An 18,809-nucleotide genomic window follows, 5' to 3' on the forward strand; every position below is an offset into this window, starting at 1 on the left:
AAACAGGCTCCAGGCTCTGAGCCGTCAGCCCAGAGCCCGACGCGGGGCTCGAACTCACGAGCCGCGAGATCATGACCCGAGCCGAAGTCGGACACTTAACCGACGGAGCCACCCAGGTGCCCCTATTTTCTCTTTTTTTAAATGAGGCAAAACCAAAGCAGGAGAAGCAATGGGGCGGGGGGGGGGGGGGGGGGGGGTGGCGGGCAGGGCAACACGTGCTTACTGAGCGATGACACCACTGGGCGTGTTCGCCCCCCCCCCCCCCCCCCCAGAGAATCAACAACCTCTAGAGACAAACAGGCTTTGATAACCTGCTTATGGTCAATTAAAAATCCCAATTAACACTCCTGAAAAATAGTTCAATATTTGTCACCGAACTCAGGATGAGATACCTCTGGTGGCGGGGGCCGGGGGTGAGGAGGCAAGGCTGCCTTCTGCTTCAGAGGAAGAGCCGGAGGGCTGGGGCAAAGGTCCCCCCCCCCGCCCCCCCCCCCGGGCAAAAGCAGCAGGGGACTGGGGGTGGGAGGAGGCCAGCCTCTCCATCCGCACTCCCACCTCCCAAATGTTTATTCCAGCACCTTCCAACAAAATGCCACTTAGGAGCTCAGCCCTGCCATTTGGGCACAGCCCCTCTACCCGTCCGGCTCTGTCACCCACGCCTCCGCTTCCCGGCTCAGTCCTCACCCTCCTACCTTCAGGTCTGGTGGCCTGCTGTCCTGGGGACGTCACACTGAACACCCAGCCTCCTCACCCCCCAGGCTCCCATTCACCCCACGCCAAACGTATGGAGGACAAACAGCAGGCGCCGTGCACGACACGGACCGTGCGCGGTAGCTGTGGTCGTGGCTTTGTTGTGTTCCCTGTAGAGGGCTCCCCTCCCTCCCATACACACCGCCCAGTTACACCTCGTCTGGGACTGGAGCCCCCTTCTCCAGTCCTTCTTCCCACCCCTCAGGCTCTTGCCGCTTCTTACCTGGCTTCCCAATTGACACCCTTTGCTGCTGCCGCAACGATCTTTCTCACATGCAACCAGGATCATCTCAATCCCCTCACGTGAAATAATCCAATGGCCCCTGTTTGCTTTCGGGAAAAATTTGGACCCTTTGGAGAGGCACAGAAAGCCTTTAGTGTCCTCGACTGGCCTCTGCCCTAGTTTTTAACCTTCTACCCCCAGCACACGTGCACACACGCACACACACACACACACACCCTCCATGTACTGACCCCCTGGAGTCCCCTAGAACATACATCCCCTTCCTGTGGGATGTTGCCTCTGCTGGGGTAGCCCTTTCTCTCCTTCTTCAAATAGCAAACACTCACTCTCTGTAGCTTAAGCCTCACCTCCTCCAAGAAGCCCTCCCTGACTGCTCCTCCTCACCTTTGATTTAGATCCCCCTCTATCAGTCTGCTGTGTCTGCTGTCTACCCCCCTGGCGGCAATTTCCATCCCACATCATCAATGTCCGTTTCTTCTTCCTTGAGGTTTCCCTGAAAACAACGGTATTTATCTATTTATTATTTATAGTTATTCCTCTCACATTTCCTGGCACACAGTAGGTATTCAATATGTGTTCGTTGCATGAATGGATGAACGAAAATTGCACACCGCTTTATAAAAATTGTGTAATCACCAAGTGTTTGCGAATCAAATGCTATTTTCCCCGGGAGCTTTGTTAGAATATCCGAGGTGATTCATCCTCACTTCCAACTGTTAAGATATCAACGTGGTTCTAATTCTCTAACTCTATATGTCTTCCCCCACCCCCGCCAAAGCCTCTGCCAGGTATAACTCAACCCCAAAATGATCTAGGAGAAGCTGATCGTGAAGGGATTCTTGTGGTTAAGGCTCACTGTAAAAGAAAAGACTTTCTGGAGTACAAATAACCATCTCCTAATTTATGTACTTGGCAAGTTTGAATTTAGAGGTTTCTTTAAAAAAATTATTTTAATCTTTCGGGTGGGGAGGGGCAGAGAGAGAGGGAGGCACAGACTCCGAAGCAGGCTCCAGGCTCTGAGCTGTCAGCACAGAGCCCCACGCGGGGCTCGAACTCACGAACCGCGAGATCATGACCTGAGCCGAAGCCAGATGCTCAACCGGTGCCCCTGAATTTGGAGGTTTCTTTAAGTTAGCGGAGCACTCTTGCAGTTTCTCTGAAAATGTGACCACGGTTGCTGCGGCTCGTCCCATAAACATGCAGATAGAGGGGCAGCAGCCCGTGGAGAACGTGGGACGAGTGGAGAAAGGAGATGGAAACCACAGAGAATTCCAGGGCTGCTTGGCAACTCCATTATGCAAAGCAGCGATTTTGAAGGAATACTGCTCAGAGCTCAGGCCTCCAACTCTCAATTACCCCGGGCTACTGCATCTCCAGATTATCCGGCTGTCTTTGCCATCCACCTAATGCTCTGAGGGGGACCCGGAAAGACAGTCCCACGTCCCATTTGGAATCCTTTGGTCTGCCTCTAAGAGAGTCACCTGCTCCACGCCCGGGCCCCTGCCCTCCACCAGGGACCCTCCCCAGACGCCGCACTCCAACCTGAGAGAGTTTGTTTACTTACCGCGCGTGGCAAATAGGCACACTGAAACCTACTGCTAATGCGCTTGCTAATTTTCTGGTCCCGGGAAACCTCAGTTCCCAAGTGACAGCCGGATTTTAGGCCCATTAGCTACCCTGTCATCAAAACACCAAATCTAACCCTCTGTCCCACTCCTGACCTTTTCCAGTACCTGGAAATTAGGGGTTCTCCTTCGGCGTTCAGCCTTAACTCCATGCAAAATGTCACGTCTAAAGAGAGCTGAGTGGAAGTGGATGCAAGCGTGTCAACCCCTAAGACAATGGGGTGGGACAGACCTCCTCTGTCCAGAGCCTGGCCCAGAACCTCATGCCTAGAGGCAGCGCAATAAACATCGGAAGGAAGGGGAAGTAACAACGGTAATGATGATCTTAATAATACCAACTATCTCCGCCGCACCCCCCCCCCCGCATTTATACAGGACCCGCTGTGTGCTCCGCCCACACTGGACTCCTCACTGGTATCATCTAGGTCAGTTCTCACCAGCAGGACTGTGCCCGTTCTACAGACAGGAAGACTGAGATCTCAGAGACTGAATAGCTTGTCTAGGATCACACAGTTGACAAGGTTCATGCTCCTAACCCTGGCGAAGAGAGGAGGAGATAAGGAAAGGAAGGAAGGAGGGGCCGATAAACACAATGACCTGAAAGCAAAGGAGGCCAGGTGATTATCATGAAATTTACTCCCGAAATAAGCCAAGAAATAAGCACTTGGTTAGCATGCCTTGGCTATGCTCCCTGAAAAGCTCAAAGGGCCCTCACATCTGTGCCTTCTTCTTCCTACAGCCCAACAAGGCAGGCCAGGGGGTCTGGCCAGCTCTCCTTCCTTTCCTCCGCCCCTGTCCCGAGCCCCACCTTCACCCTCACCCGTTCCCAGATACGCTCTTTAAAAACTGTCTTCCAACAGATGGCAAAAATGAAGTCTGGAAGAATCTCATGGTTGAAACTCACATATCCGGCTCCCCAGCACAGACACCATGGGCCGCGCCAGGCAGACTGGTGGGGAGGAACAGGGGCTGAGGGTCCTCAAAACACTTCACCATCCTCCTGGTGACTGGGCCGGGAGCCCCGGCAGCAAGAACATATGTTCCCCAGTTTCGCTCCAGCCGAAGGGAAAAGGTCGATGTCACGCACACCCACAGCCCAGGAACAATGCGAGTATTAATAACTGTTTTAATTGTATGCGAGTCTCAGCATACTTCCCCATGGCGCCTCCAAAGCCATTTATCTTGGTACCTCAGAGGAGGGACGGTACTATCCGCTGGGGGCCCAGCCGGGCTGGTGGTGACTAACAGAGAACTCTTCATTCAGGGGAACACTGGAAAAGCATTTCCATTTCTCCTGCGCGCACTAGGTGGGCGGTGAAGGCGGTGAGCTAAGCAGAGCACTGTCGAGGTACGCCTGTGCGCCCCAGTGTGCGTGCTGTGTGTCGACTCTCCCTGCCCACGCCAGGGGAGGCACGCCTGGGGGGCTGGGAAGGGTGGGGACTGCAGATAACCCCCTACAATGCCTAACCTAAAAATAGTGCGCTTTTGCCTTTGACTGGCAATATACGATTTCCCTCCCTAATTTTACTGGGCTCAGGCTGTTACTCAAATGAATCTGTGTTCTCTGAGAACCCCCCCCCCCCCCCGCCCCCAAGGCTGTAGAAGCCAGGTGAGTGCAAGGTGGCGTGTAAATCCAGCCCGGGAGTCTGCATTTGTCTCGGACGATCCTAATTCACAGCCAATTAACTCTAAGTATGAACACTGTGTTCCTTTTAAGATCACATTCCATATTTTTCTTTTGTTAGAGACAAGACACTTCCACCCTCCGGAGCCGCGAAGGAGAAAGATTTTCTTCCCCTGCTAAAAATTCCACTTCTTCTCACCCCCATCATCTACCGTGATTAACATATGTTCGGTACAGTAGATACTCTCTGTGATAAACACAGGACTTCTCTGAGGCTCAGAACCACCATGGGAGTGGTCCAGAATTATCTCCAGTTACGAGTGGAGAAATTGATGCTCAGAAAGGGAGCCTGATAAGGGTCCAAATCACTCATCCACATATCTCGTCCATCCGCTTGCCTCTCAGCAGAACTATGACCGCAGTGGGGCGCCTGGGTGGCGCAGTCGGTTAAGCGTCCGACTTCAGCCAGGTCACGATCTCGCGGTCCGTGAGTTCGAGCCCCGCGTCGGGCTCTGGGCTGATGGCTCAGAGCCTGGACCCTGTTTCCGATTCTGTGTCTCCCTCTCTCTCTGCCCCTCCCCCATTCAGGCTCTGTCTCTCTCTGTCCCAAAAATAAAAATAAACGTTGAAAAAAAAAAAATTAAAAAAAAAAAAAAAAAAAGAACTATGACCGCAGAGTCTCCAGCAGGCGTATGTCTTCTTAGTCCCTCCACCCCCGCCCCCACCCCCAGAGTCTCAGAATGTTTTGTCTCTTTGGTAGCGACATCTGGAATTCTGAATTCCCACATATTCAATGATGGGGGAGGCGGGAAGCAGGATGAGGTAAGAAGTGTGACCTTAAGCCAGAGCTTAACCTCGGAGCCTCAACTTTCTCACTTGTACAGTGGAGACAGAATATGTACCTTGCACCGTGACGTGCCCACTCGCCGGCCAGGCACGGAAAAAGAGCGCTTCGAGGCGGACCTCACTCCCAAACCTCTGTTAACAGCGAACTTGGACAGGTAGAGCACCTTCAGGATGCATGCCTGGCTTCTCTGCCCAACCAGGTCCTCTTTGATACAGTTGAAAAGGAGAGGGTGCCTCTGAGCTTTATTTGGGGAGGCGACCGGGAATAAAGGACCCTCGATGAACCAGACAGAGTACCCCCCCCCTCCTCATATAAATCCAGACTTCTTCCTGCTAGCTACAGACGCCAAAACCACGTGTCACGGGGGCCCCTCCACGAAGTTCCCCTCCTCCCTTCCAACTTACATGAGCAGTCTCTGCTCGCAGGAGGTCTTGCCCAGGTCTGGAGATTGGCTGGTGGGCTGGCTTCAGCCTCTCCATGTTACAGTGGGGGAAACCGAAGCCTGCACTTAGGTCGAGAGCAGAGTTCAGATCGTCTCTAATTTTCCCGTGACCCCATGCTGGCCTGTTCCCAGGGAGGACTGCAATCAGAGCAGTGTTTAGTTTAGGTAATGCGGCAGGATTAAGGGCTAGAAGGCAGAGGTAGGAGTTTGAGACCCTCTGTGCGGCGAATCGCTTCCGCACGCGTGCCCTGGGCCACACTGACTCCTCCTGGTGAACCGCAAGCCAGGAGGGAGGGGGCCACATCGGTGCAAACACTCGTGCCCCCGAACAAACGCCCTCATCTGCGCACAGCTGTGTAGCGTGAGGGGAGGCAGGAGACCTAGGGTCCGGCCCCGCTTCTGCCGCTAATATCTCCGGCAAGGCCCTAACTTCGGTTCTCTTCAACTTGCTCAATTATAAATACCACCTGGGGCCCTTATTTTAAAGCGCAGATCCTCGGAATCTTCGCGGAACTAGTGACCTGGAATCACATCACATAGAGTCTCAAGAAGTTCACAAACCACAGGTTGACAGCCCGGGCTTCAGACCTTTGTTCTCTGCTCTGCAAAACGAGGGGAGTAGATCAAAGGCTCTCCTAAAGCAGCATCGCGGGGCCCGCGTCCCAGCACAGGCGTTACGCGCCTCTGTGACCAAGTCGCATGTGAAAATATAGCACTGCAGAGGGGCCCCGATGCACATACGCATGGGGGCAAAGAGAACCTAGTTCTCTTTTTGCTCTAGCTTGTAGTCTTGTTTGGCTTTGGCCGGACTCCTGGTGGTGACCGAGGGGGTTTTAAGTTACCTATAAAGTCTGTACTTTGGGGGAGCCGGCGCTCCTAGTCCCTGACATGACTGATCCCCGGCCCAGCAGGTGGGTGGTAGTGGGCGAGGAGACCCCCGTGACAGAGCACATTAGTTAGGGGTAGTTACTTCCCTGTCCAGAGAGCTCACGTTTCGGGCGATTAAGTAAATACTACCTTTGAAAGCTAGAAAAAAAAAATGGTGGAATCAGCGTCCTGGGCTCCAGAGAAAAAGAAAAGAGGGAATGAATGATCTCGGACGTTCCTTTGGATATCTCTCTCCTCTGCTCCTTCACCCCCCTCCCAAAGGGAGTGCCTCCCAAGCCCAGTCTTCCAAATGTCTTCCCGAGCCAGCACGCTCAGCCCCCTGCAAGTGCACCAAACTGCTGGTGGAGACAGACGTCTGAGCCGCAGGCAGACCAGAGGCTTCGAAAGTGGTACCTTGAGGCCATCTTTCCAGTCTTGGAGCATGGGCGAGTAGCCCTCTGCATCCCTGAGAGGTTAAAAAAGAGACCGGACTCCCAGTGTAAACTCCCCAAGGGGTGAAGACCCAGACTGGATTAGGGCAATGGTGAATGTGAGAACTGTCTGTCACGAAGGACAGACTGTGTCTTCCATATACCCTGCCTCTTGCTCTGGGCCCTACACTGCCCGCCCCTACCCACAGGACAGTGTGACGTTCCATTTTCCCACACTAACTGTGGGCAGCCAAGAAGACTTGGGTCAGAAGGGACTTCAAACCTGCTTAATGTAACCCCAGTATCCACAGCTCTGTCACATCGTCTCCATTGGCGGGGGGCATCTCCCTTCTGCTAGAAGACTATTGACAAGAAACTCACCATCTGTCCAAATCTCTTTGGACGGTCCTGCTGGAAAGTGGGCTGGTCTCCTACCTCCTCAAGCTAATCTCAAACTTCCTTCGTTACTCAAGGTCCTTGTGTTCTTCCCAAACCAATTAAATTCTGTTTAACTTTGGGCAAGTTTCTTAACCTCTCTAAGTCTCAATTTCCTTTTTCATAGCACGGGGATGATCAGTAATACCGAACTCAAAGGATGGATGTGCAAGTCATGTGAAATAGTAAACAGACAGTGCTTGGCACATCGTAAGCCCTCGAGAAATGTTAGTGGCTAATATTTTGCTTTTGAGGAATTGATACATTCCTCTGTACCTAAGGCATTCCCGATATTTTCATTTTCAGCAGGGACATAGGCTGTCCCGAGAGTGGGTGCTCTCAGGTGCTCTGGAGACATGGGCAGGGAGCGTGGGTCAGAGTTGGTACGGCGCACACAAGTGAAACAATAGCGTCCCATCAGGGCCCAAGGCTATCTGAGTCCTACTGGAGGTCGGCGGTGGGTTGAGGTGCAGGCTCCCATGACATGCCTCCCAGTAAACCATCCTGACTTCATCCAAGGCAGAGTCCTATCCTAGAATCATAGTATGCCCAAGCTGGAGAAGCTTCTTCAAGTGTACCCACTTGCTTTTTGACTTGGGCAAGAAATGTAAGCTGTCTGAGCTTCAGTTTCCTCAACTGTGAGATAAGGATATTGAGCCCACCTCGTGGACTTTTCAGTTTGGAATAAATTGAAATGAGGTACCTGACTTATGCCAAACTCAATACATTACTATAGGACTTCAGATACAGCCTAGTATCAATGGGTGGGCCAGCCAGCCAGGAGCCATCGTGAAACAAGATGGCAGCCATCTCACTCCGCTTGGGCTTCCATACCAAAATACCACTGGTTAAGTGACTTAAATCTCAGAAATTTCTTTTCTCACAGTTCTGGAGAGTGAAAATCCAAAGATTAAGGTGCCAGCAGGCTCAGTATCCAGTGAGGACGCTCTCTGTGGGTTGCAGACAGCTGCCTCCTTGCTGTGTGCTCACATGGTGGAGAGGGGAGAGAGTGTGCTCTCGGGTGCCTCTTCTTATAAAGACACTAATCCTACTGATGCAGTCTTCAAATACAGTCCCGTGGGGGGTTAGGACTTCAACACACGAATTCGGCGTCGGGACAGGGGGAGGGTAAAGAAATATTCAGTCCATTAAAGTAGCCCAAAAGGGGCTATTTATCTCAATAAATTTCACGGGGAGGCAGGTCGTTACATAACCACATCCTTCCCTTCCCCACCCCCAAGCTCCTTCCAGTTTCACTAGGCTTGGGGTCAGGTTTCACAAGACAGAAGCCAATAGGTTAGCATCTTCTGGGCAACAGGCAAGTGTCCTGATCCACCAGCTTCAGCACAGCAGCTGTGAGAAAGGAGACCTCAGAGAGCTGGTCCGGGCCCAGGTCCCTGAGGATCCAATCCCTAAAGGTGACAATGACACTAAAGACAGACCCAGATGCAGAGAGCCGGCTCAGCATCCCTGCCTCATGCCGGGCCTCCTCAGTAAGACATGCAAAGAATAAATCCATCACCGGACTCCACCCAGCCTCAGCGCAGTCCTGCCCTTGGTGCAAGGATGGCTGTCCCCTTTGCAAGGAATGGCTCCAAGAAGGCCTTGTCCGGCTGACAGATTCCTGTTCTGAGGGCCCGGGATTTGTATTTTACTTTGCTTCCTCTAACACGGCCTTGTTTATTGCATGGATATTTCAACTCCCAGATTCATCTTGGGATCATTGTTAAAGGTTCCTTCTCTGCTCACTGAGATGTCGCTGCTAATCATAAAAATCTATGTTGCAATTTCAGATTAATGTGTAAACTGGGGAAGCTAGGGACTGTAAGCCATGTTCCCCACTTCTCTGCACCTCTCAAAATCGTATCATTCTCTGATACTCTTCCTAAGAGTAACTTTACCCCCAAAACCTGTCTTTAGCCGGCAGACAGCCTTCCCTGGGCTGCGCTCCAGTCACGGCTTCCTGCCCGTGGACACTGGGATCTGACACACATTTTGGGCAAAGAGCGGCCTCCCCAGTTTTAGCGACCCACCAATGTATCCACGTTAGGGTTAGGGTTAGGGTTAAGGTTAGGGACTAGACAGAACTGGGGAAACAGACTCTCAGTTCAACTGCAGTCTGCCGCTCACAACCTGCGTGACTGTGTGATCTAACCCCTCCGTGACTCAGTTTCCCTGTCTGTGAAATGGGGATGATCCCAGTGTCTACCTGGTAGGTTGCTGTTAGTATGAGGTGAAAAATGCTAGAGACGTACCTGCGCGCAGGGGACTCAAGAAATGGTAACTGTCAGGTGATGTCTGCTGGTCCCAGCATCTGGACGGCCCTAGACACAACCCAGCAGCCACACTAGAGTTCTGCCCTCTGCAAGTCGACAGTCTAATTGGGGAATTGGAACATACTCGAAAGAAAGAGCATGCTGAGCCCGAAGCCGCGTGGTACCTGTCATCAATGCAATTGGAGTTGGATCACTTCAAGGTCACACGGCTGTACTCAGGGAGGCCTGTTCTGGATACACCCACCCCCGCCCCCAAGATGGGCAGAATGTTGGAGAAGCGTATCCAGTGGTCAAGCTTTGCTGCTCTTGCCTTCTCCAGAGAAAACCAAGAAAATTGAGTGCATTCCTAAGTGACCCTGGCGGAGCCTTCCAGGATGGCATTCTTGAACAGCCTTTTTTCCTCTGTGCGTCAAAGTTGTAGCTATGATTTCTGCTTCGTGGGGCAGGCTGAGCCCAGCGAAGGGCAAAGCAGAACGAGGTTGGGAGAAGTTACCGCTGCTCTGCATTGGGCGACCCTCCTTTCTTTTGAAGAGTTAAGATGTGAACCCCACCGCCCTCAAAACTGCACTAACTGTGAGAAGGCACCGGTGCTCCCAAATTACAGAAGAGAAAAGCTGAGGGGCAGGAGAGCTTGCTGAAGTCCCTGCATGGAACCAGCTGTGGGGCGTGATAAAAAAGCTCAGGGTCCCATAGAGCAATCTGGCCCGGATGAGCGTCCAGGGCATTTCCTTCCCCCACCATCCTTTCTTCTCTTCCACCCTCTCTTCCCAACCGGGCACAGACATCCAATCCCTGGCACAGATAACTCCAGGGACAACATCCTTGGCTTCTTTACTCAAACGTCTGCAATTCCACCCTCAAGAAAGAAGATTCGATTCTGCAGCTCCTTTTTTTCCCTCCTCCTTCCAATTTCGTCCCCATCACCTTCATAATCGCATCTCTGGATTGTTTAATTCCACAACGAAGCCACTTCTGCTTATAACTGGCCTCTCATCCGCTAGGATTAAGATTCGTTTCAAATAAGAGGGTTTTTTCCCCCCATTCCCCTCTCTCGCAGGCCCAAACTGAATTTGCATTACAAAAAAATTAAACAAAAGCAGCTTTTTGAATCTCCATTCATTACTCCCATTACATTTGTTAACATCATTATCTCCAACTGAAGATAGCAACCATTATCAAATGTTGCAATGCTTTTGTGGACCTCTTGTTATGTTAGTGTAGAAAATTGCTTTAATGCATATGCTTTTAGAGGTTTAAAATCTACCATGGCATTATAAGCTATATAATGCTGTACATTTTTTAATCTAATAGTGCATGTATTTTTTTTTTTTAAGAGCACGTTGCACTGAAATAAAAAATAAAAAAAATGCATGCCCGTGGTAAGGAAGAATATATATGCAATTGGGGAAATGCAGAAACAGGCTCCTGACTGGCAGACCTCTTCCACTTCCTTCTTCCCCTGAGAAGAAATCACTCCTCCTGAAACCCAAACCCTGAGGCCCTAATGGGTCTCATGTGTGTGGATGGTGGGGGTGGGGGTGGGTGCTCGCGGACCCTGCGATGGGGAAGGAACCTGTTCTGTTTAGGGCTATAAGCAAAAAGCAAGCTCCGTCCGGCTACTCATTAACACAGAAAAGCACGGTTTCCGGGGCAATTACCAAATTTCTATATTCATAGAAATCCAGTCTCCCTGGAGAGAAAGGCTCAGGTTGGAACATTTATGAAGCGCTGGTTTCTTATGGAAATAAAAATTTTTGGTAATTACACAGGAGCTGCTCTTTATCTGCTTCTGCATTTTAATGATGAGGCATGGTATTTTGTTAGTTTCCTTTTTTTTTTTTTTTTATTAGTATTAAAGTGCACGCAGGCGACAGCATCCTTGCTGGTATCCCGGGGATCCATTCATCCTAATAGCTGAGAACGAGCGTCTGCGTCCCTGCTCAATCACACCCAATCACTCTGCTCACCAAACCAGAGAGAGCAGAGATGCAAAAGACATGACTGTCCTCGTCCTGGCTCGTGCTCTGGGCGGTAGCTCTGCCCCTCTAATTCCTCCCCCGGGGCCCCCCGTTTTCTCCCTCCCCACCTCTCCTCCATGCCAGCCCCCTTTCTGGGGCCGTGTGGAGTAAACCACTCCTTAGGAAAGCCAATTTTAGGGCCAAGAGGTAGAAGGTGTGTGAGATTCTTTATTTCCTCCCTCCCAACCCCCCTTCCGGCAGCAACCCCCCACCCCCAACCACGTCGGACTTACAGAAACATGAACCATTGTCGCTGAAGCGGGACTCACATAACAAGCCTCCCTGCCTCAGTTTCCCCATGGCTCCCTCCATTCCCAATGCCCTGTTGGTAGCTTCCAGTCCCATCCCTGCCCAGGGAATGACCACTCTCTCCCAGGGAGGCCTGCAAACACGACGCCAACCCCCCTCCCAGAGCTATTTGGGCTGATTTATAATGGTTATAAAAGAGGTCAGAGCTTGATTAAGCTTAATAGATCCATTAATTACGCCAAACAAAACAAACATAATGAACATAAAAATTTACGACCTCCGTCACCCGTTCAGATGTGTCCCCTTGTCAGGCCTTGACAGATTCTGCAGAGCCCGTCCATGTCACCGCCTTGTAGGGACCAACGGCCTGTGGCTGTGTGGCCACGGGGAAGGTGGCAGGTGGCAGGGATGGAATGCCTCGCCAGACTCCGCCGCTGAGGGAAGAGTCGACCTGGAACCACCATCCTGACCGCCCATCTCTGCAGCCCACAGAGCGGCACGGGGCAAGTGAGCACGGCGGTCACATCATCGTGGTTGGCTTGACTACTGGTCCGATCCCCGGCTTTACCGCTTAATAACTATATGCCCACTGGGTGAGTTAGTTCATCTTTCCGGATCCTCATCTGTGCATCTGTGGAAGGGCAAGCAGCCAGAGCAGCTATCCCTCGGGGTTTGTTGCTGGATTAACTGAGTTAATGCATCTAAGGTGCCGGGACTGTGTCACCTGTGTTTCTTTGGGCCTTACTGTTACTACGGTTTGAATCAAGGCGGGAAACCATCTATCGCTCCGATGTTTCTTGAGGAGCTTCAACTTTTCCCCTTTTCTGAGAGACAGGGAAACCTGTCCTGAAGTTACCCATCACCAAGCACTGAAGTCTGCCAAGCGCCTAACACGTACGTGGTTAGGGGCTGAAGGAGCGAGACCCGCGGTGTCTGTCCAGAAATGGCTTAAAGCATCAGTAAGAGCCCAGAAGCTCATCTAACGGCCTTCTACCCACCTTGCCATTTTCTTTTTTTTTATTTTTTTTTTCAACGTTTTTTATTTTTTATTTTTGGGACAGAGAGAGACAGAGCCTGAACGGGGGAGGGGCAGAGAGAGAGGGAGACACAGAATCGGAAACGGGCTCCAGGCTCTGAGCCGTCAGCCCAGAGCCCGACGCGGGGCTCGAACTCCCGGACCGCGAGATCGTGACCTGGCTGAAGTCGGACGCTTAACCGACTGCGCCACCCAGGCGCCCCCCACCTTGCCATTTTCCACAGGCGGAGCGGAAGAACAAGAAAGGTTCGAAGGGGCTGGTCCAAGGAGGCTGGAACGGTCACCCTGGGGCTTCTAACCTGTCTAGGTATCTTCCTCTCTCGCCATCCCTTGAACACGCAAGCGCCCATCCTCCCACCCACGCGGTTTATCACACACCAAAAGAGACCACGCCAGGAAGAAGAGAGAGCAGTGTGGGAAAATATGAATTGAAACCAGAAACCATAACGCGCCGGCTTGGCGTGACCGTTCTTCAAGTTCCCAACGCTCTTTGGTTTCTCATTCCAACGGTTCTTATCTTCTCTGGGGCTTTGCTCGAGCTCGTCCCACCCCCTGAAATGCCCTCCTCCCCTCCTTGTTCCTTGGACCAGCTCCATTCCTATCTCGAGACTCAGCTGAGCTTTTCCCTCTTCTTCAGCTTCCCTTAGCCATCCCGTGATGTCCCAGAAATAATGGCGCCCTCGCCCCTTCTCTGCTGCCCCTCCAGCCCCGCCACGATCTCTTCTCTGTGTGGCAATTCACGCTGCGTTGCGACGTCATTGTTTTTTTTTAGCTTGGTCATCTTCTTATTCACCAAAAAATATACTGAGCACCTGCTACGTGCCAGGCGCTGTCCTCGGCACTGGGAACATGATGGTGAACTAGAGTCACAGCCCTTGATCTCATGGAACTTACCACCTAGTGACACTAATCTCACTTGGGCATCTTTGAATCCTCTGTGCCCACCAAGGGCCTAACAAGCCTGATGCGGGAGGGGCTGGGGTGGTTGGGGGAGGGGGAGGGGGAGGGGCAGAGGCTGGCTGTGGGTGGGCTGGCGGGGGAAGGCCAGCAGGCAGGTGGATGACTGGGACCTCTTCACAGAGCAGAGGCAGGAGTTATGGTTCTGCCTGGAGCCCACCCACAGGGCTGGCGACAGGCCTGGGGGAGTACAGAGATATCCACTCGGTGTGGTTTAACCATATATAACCCTCCCCCATCCATTACTCCATTCTGGGATATCAATTCCTAGTCGGTCACTCGGCCCACAAGACCCTGAAAATAGATTTAAATTATTGCTTTATTTCCCATCCAGCTCAGGGTGTTGATTTATGCTGCCCAAACAATCAAGGCTTTATCTCAGTCACCCAGCAGCATTAGGAGCAATTTATCATGGTTTACTTCTCTCTCTGCTACCCGACGCTGGTGCCTATTGGCTGTGTCCTTCTCAGAAGCTGCAGCACCAAGTGGGCCTGAGCGACAATGGCAGCAGAGGCCAGGGTCCCTCTCTGACAGCCTGGAGCAAGGGGACAAGAACATGCTTAACCCGGAGACCCTTTTATCTCTCGGAGAGCAGAAAGACGCCGGGGCCCGGATGCCCGGCATCCTCGTCCCAGCTGGGCTATTAACCAGCTGAGCAACTTAAGCAAATCGGTTCCGCTCCCTGGGTCTCCACCTCCTCATCTTTGACCCTCTCTGGCCACCGAGGTCTCCGGAAAGAGCCGGGGCAGCTTGGAGAGCTGTCCCCACACAAGAGCTTTGGCTTTTGGCTTTTACGAGCTTCACCTCGACAACCCTGCGCCCACCTCCCCGTCGGGAGACAGACCGCGGCCACATGAACGCCCTGAGCTCTGCGTGACCCTACCCTGTCGGAACAGGTGAGTGCACCGAGCAAGAGCGGAGAGCTGGAAGTCAGAAGGGCCGACCGAGTATGAGGCGTGATCTGGCTAGAGCAGGAGTCCAAGTCCGGCCCGCCACCTGCCTCGTGCCACACGAGAGCTAAGAATGGCCATTTACATGGTTGAAATACTGGGGGGGGGGGGGGGGGGGGGGAGGGGGCGGGAATCAAAAGAAGGAGACCATTTCATGACACGTGAATGTCACATGAAATTCAAATTCCAGCGTCCACGGATAAAGGTGTTTTGGAACACGGCCGCACCTGCTTGTTCACATACAGTCTGCGGCTGCTTTCGCTCTACGCGGCAGAGCTGTGCGGCTGCGAGAAATCTTATGGCCCACGAAGCCCAAAATGTTTCCTCTCTGGTCCTTTACAGGGAAACGTCTGCCAAACCTCGGCTAGATGACTGGCGTGTCTGAGACCAGGTTGGTGGCATTTGCTTTCTGCTCTGTTTGGGATGGAGACTCTTCCAGAAGGAGGAGAGGATCTCTGGAGGCTTTTCCTAGCTAAGGGAAGCCCCCCGAGGGAAGCCAAGGTCGAGAGGCAGCTCCCAGCCTCCATCACTGGGACGGGTGATTAGGCCGGCTCCTGCCACCTGGTAGAGTGAGAGAAGCCAAGGACACACCCTGGTGCTCCATACTGTGCCCTCCACGCGCGCCGTCCTTCCCCAGCCACGCTTTCTGTGTTACACACCCCTCAAAGGTCACCTCCTCCATGAAGCCTTGCCTGTCTCCGCTTGGAAGGGCTCCATCCTCCTTCAGAAGCCCCTCAGCCCTCCATCAGAGCTTCTCTGACATCAGTCCTCATTTCCTGCACCGAAGACAACTAAGTGGTTTCATCTCAGCCCGCTTCCAAGTGACTGGAGGTGGCTTCCGGTGTTGATAAGGAGCGCAAAGCTGCTTGGGAGCTCAGCGAAGGCCATCCTGCTCCCCCAGCAATGGCTGCTGTGGGTGGGGGGCGGGGAGGGCTTGGGACTATCCTAGGTCCCTGCCTCGCCTGCTCTATGCTGTGTGCTGGGCACTGAGGAACAGCGTCAACCCCCTTGTGAACCACGCTTGAGCCCTGAACAAAAGGAGTGCAGTCAAAAATCCGCATATTATTTTTTTTTTTAATGTTTATTTTTGAGAGAGAGAGAGAGAGAAAGAGAAGGGCAGAGAGAGAGGGAGACACAGAATCGGAAGCAGGCTCCAGGCTCCAAGCTGTCAGCCCAGAGCCCGATGCGGGGCTCAAACCCACGAACCATGAGATCACGACCTGAGCGGAAGTCAGATGCTTAACCGACCGAGCCACCCAGGCGCCCCCACGTATTAATTCTTGACTTCCCCCCGGAACTTCCTGTCGACCGGAAGCCTCACCAACAGCATAAACAGGAGATTACTACATATTTTGTCTGTTGTATGGATCCTATACTGTATTCCTACAATACAGTCGGCTAGAGGAAAGACAATGCTATTAAGGAAATCATAAGGAAGACAAAATACATCTACAGCACCGGATTGCATCGATCGAAAAAAATCTGTACACAGTTCAACCCCGTGTAGTTCAAGGGTCAAGTGTATCAGGGGGCAGGGCCCAGGGCGGGCTCAAGGCAGGCCAGGACAGCTGGTCCTGACGAGACCCCCAAATCAGTCCTTTCAAGGGCTCCCTGGCAACTGACACGAAAACACACCTCTCGGCTTGTTCTCCAAGAACTGCCCAGAAAGGCACCTGCGAGGACGGGGGACGAACCACTCTGCCCCCCACCCGTCGGTCAACAGGAGGAAATACGAAGCACGGGTTCCAACTTTCGGGAGGAATCCGTGGCATTTACATAGCAAACAGTACCCAGGTGAGGCAGCGTGTCAACAAGGCCCCCGCTCAACAGCTCCCATGTCTCAGCATATTTTAAATGTTTGCCACATGCCAGAGATTAATATTTTAACTGCCGCACGTCCCTCCGCAGGAGGAGAAGCTTCCGGAACACAGCGTAACAATTGAACGATAGTACAGCGGGGCACGGCAGACATGGGCTCCAGCCTCTCCCCCACACGCCCACACACCCCCGGCCTGGCCTGGGCCAGCAAGGCGTTTGCGGGCGGGCAGGGTTCTCAGGCCGGAATGACCCCCGAGGAGGCTCCCAGACCCTTCACGAGGCCCCCCGCTTCGGAGGACAGAAGTGTGGGGACAGTTCTAAGCAAAGCTGCGGTGGCCTTTGTCCAATAACACAGAGAGCTCTGGATATTTGAAATCCAGCAAGAGATTTCTTGGAGTAAGGGGTATGGGCAGGGGGTGGGGGATGAGACTTTCCTCGGTGACAGAATTCATTAATGGGATTAATTAATTAATTGAAGAGCTCCTAAATTACTGATATCCCTTCAGACAGAAAATATGTAGCTCAGGGGGAGGGCGTATGGCCTACGAAATATTGCTCCCAATTTCCTTTCTGAAAATACACACAAACAAGATAAACATTCCCCTCACCCCCATCATATCAGACCTTTAAAAATCCCTCTCTGGTTAGAAAGGCCTTTTTTTTTTTTTTTTTTTTTTTTTTTTAATCTTTATTTTTGACAGAGAGAGAGACAGACAGAGAGAGAGAGGTGGACACAGAATCTGAAGTGGTCTCCAGGCTCTGAGCTGTCAGCACAGAGCCCGATGCGGGGCTCGAACTCACGAACCGCGAGATCATGACCTGAGCCGAAGTCGGACACTCAACCGACTGAGCCACCCAGGCACCCCTCTGGTTACCTGCCAGTGCCGGCTTGGGGTCAAAACTCTTCTGTGAAGCGGCTAGGGGATTTCAGCTACAATCACCCAGTAATAACGACAGCTAGCCTTTAATGAGCATTTACTATGTTCTAGGCCAGCGGGCCGCAAGCTTTTTCTTCTAAAGGGCTACATAATAAATATTTTCAGTTCAGCAGCACGGACCATGTTTATAAAGGGGGAAAAAAACACGGTGCCTGGGTTCAAATTAAGGTTTATTTACAAATACAGGTGGTGGGTCTGATTTGGCCTGAGGGCTACAGTTTTCCTGACCCCTCTACGAGTGCTTTACACACATAATCTCGTTCAATCTCCACCGTCACCCTAGGAGGTGGGCACTGTTAGGACACTCCCTTTTCAGAAATCAAGCAACTCAGAGGCAGGGTTAGCTTCTCTGCCCAAGATCACAACGTTAACAGGCAGTGTAGCTGGAATCCAAACCACTGAACCCGCTTGTTCTCGTTAAGAATCTTGGAATAAGGATGATACTCGTAGTGTGGAGCGCTTACTAGAAATCAGGTACTCTTCCGAAGGCTTTCTTGATCCTTACCACTTTATGATTATGCCCACTTTACAGATGATGAAACCAAGTCCAGAGAGGTGAAATGACTCACCCAAGGGCACATAGGTTAGCAAGGGCAGACGAGGGATCCGAACCCAGGAGGTCTAGTTCACCGTTCTAGAATCTTAACTGCTTATCTCTTGAGACAGTCTTTCGAGGCTGGTCAGTGGGCAGAAGGTTCAGGGGGTTAGGCCTCTGCTGTCTCATTCTGTTGTCCCTGGAAAAATGTCCGACCCGAACTCACCTCCCACCACGTCCCCGGAACACATCGCCAGTTAAAGAGCCGACTGTGGTCTGTGGCCTCTGGCCCTGAACACACGTGCGGCTTCCAAGGCAGAAAGGACTCGGAATCTGGGTAGGAAAGTTCCAGTGGTGTACCATCCCACCTGCCCTCCCTCCCAGCCTCCATCGAGTCCCTATCAATTAGTCCCTCCCAGCCGTGGCGCCCGGAGCCCTTGGCGGACCCTGAAGGGAAGGAGCCCCCGCTGGTCCCCGCCGATGCCCAGTCAGCAGAGACAGGCCCAGAATAGGAGCCGCCTGTGAGCAGCCCCCCCCCGCCCACACATGCCACTCACAGTGACACCCAGGCATCCAGGTAGGGAGCAGATAGCAATTTTCCCTTTTACTTATTGGTGCAAGGCGAGGCAGAGCGCCTGACAGGGCCCCAAACAAGCTGTCAGGAACTTCTAATTAGGGCTGAACGGCATAAAGAGTGCACACGCCCTCCAGCCTGGGAATTAGCAGGACAAAGTGCCGAGATGGAGTCAGACAGGCTGAAAGGGGAA

The 18,809-nt window shown here is 52.4% G+C and overlaps 1 protein-coding gene and 1 long non-coding RNA gene across 4 annotated transcripts in view; one reads left to right on the forward strand and one right to left on the reverse strand.

Annotated features, from left to right (window-relative positions):
- DSCAML1 (DS cell adhesion molecule like 1) overlaps positions 1-18,809 on the reverse strand; it is a 349,852-nt gene that overhangs the window by 258,924 nt on the left and 72,119 nt on the right. The gene's annotated exons all lie outside the window — the stretch shown is intronic.
- Positions 14,587-17,285, forward strand: LOC123600720. The gene is made up of 3 exons (XR_006713771.1): positions 14,587-14,697; positions 15,094-15,142; positions 16,660-17,285. It is a non-coding gene; the product is annotated as an uncharacterized LOC123600720 (long non-coding RNA).

This window comes from Leopardus geoffroyi, chromosome D1, assembly GCF_018350155.1.
Source record: "Leopardus geoffroyi isolate Oge1 chromosome D1, O.geoffroyi_Oge1_pat1.0, whole genome shotgun sequence".
In the NCBI taxonomy this organism is placed as follows: Eukaryota; Metazoa; Chordata; class Mammalia; order Carnivora; family Felidae; genus Leopardus; species Leopardus geoffroyi.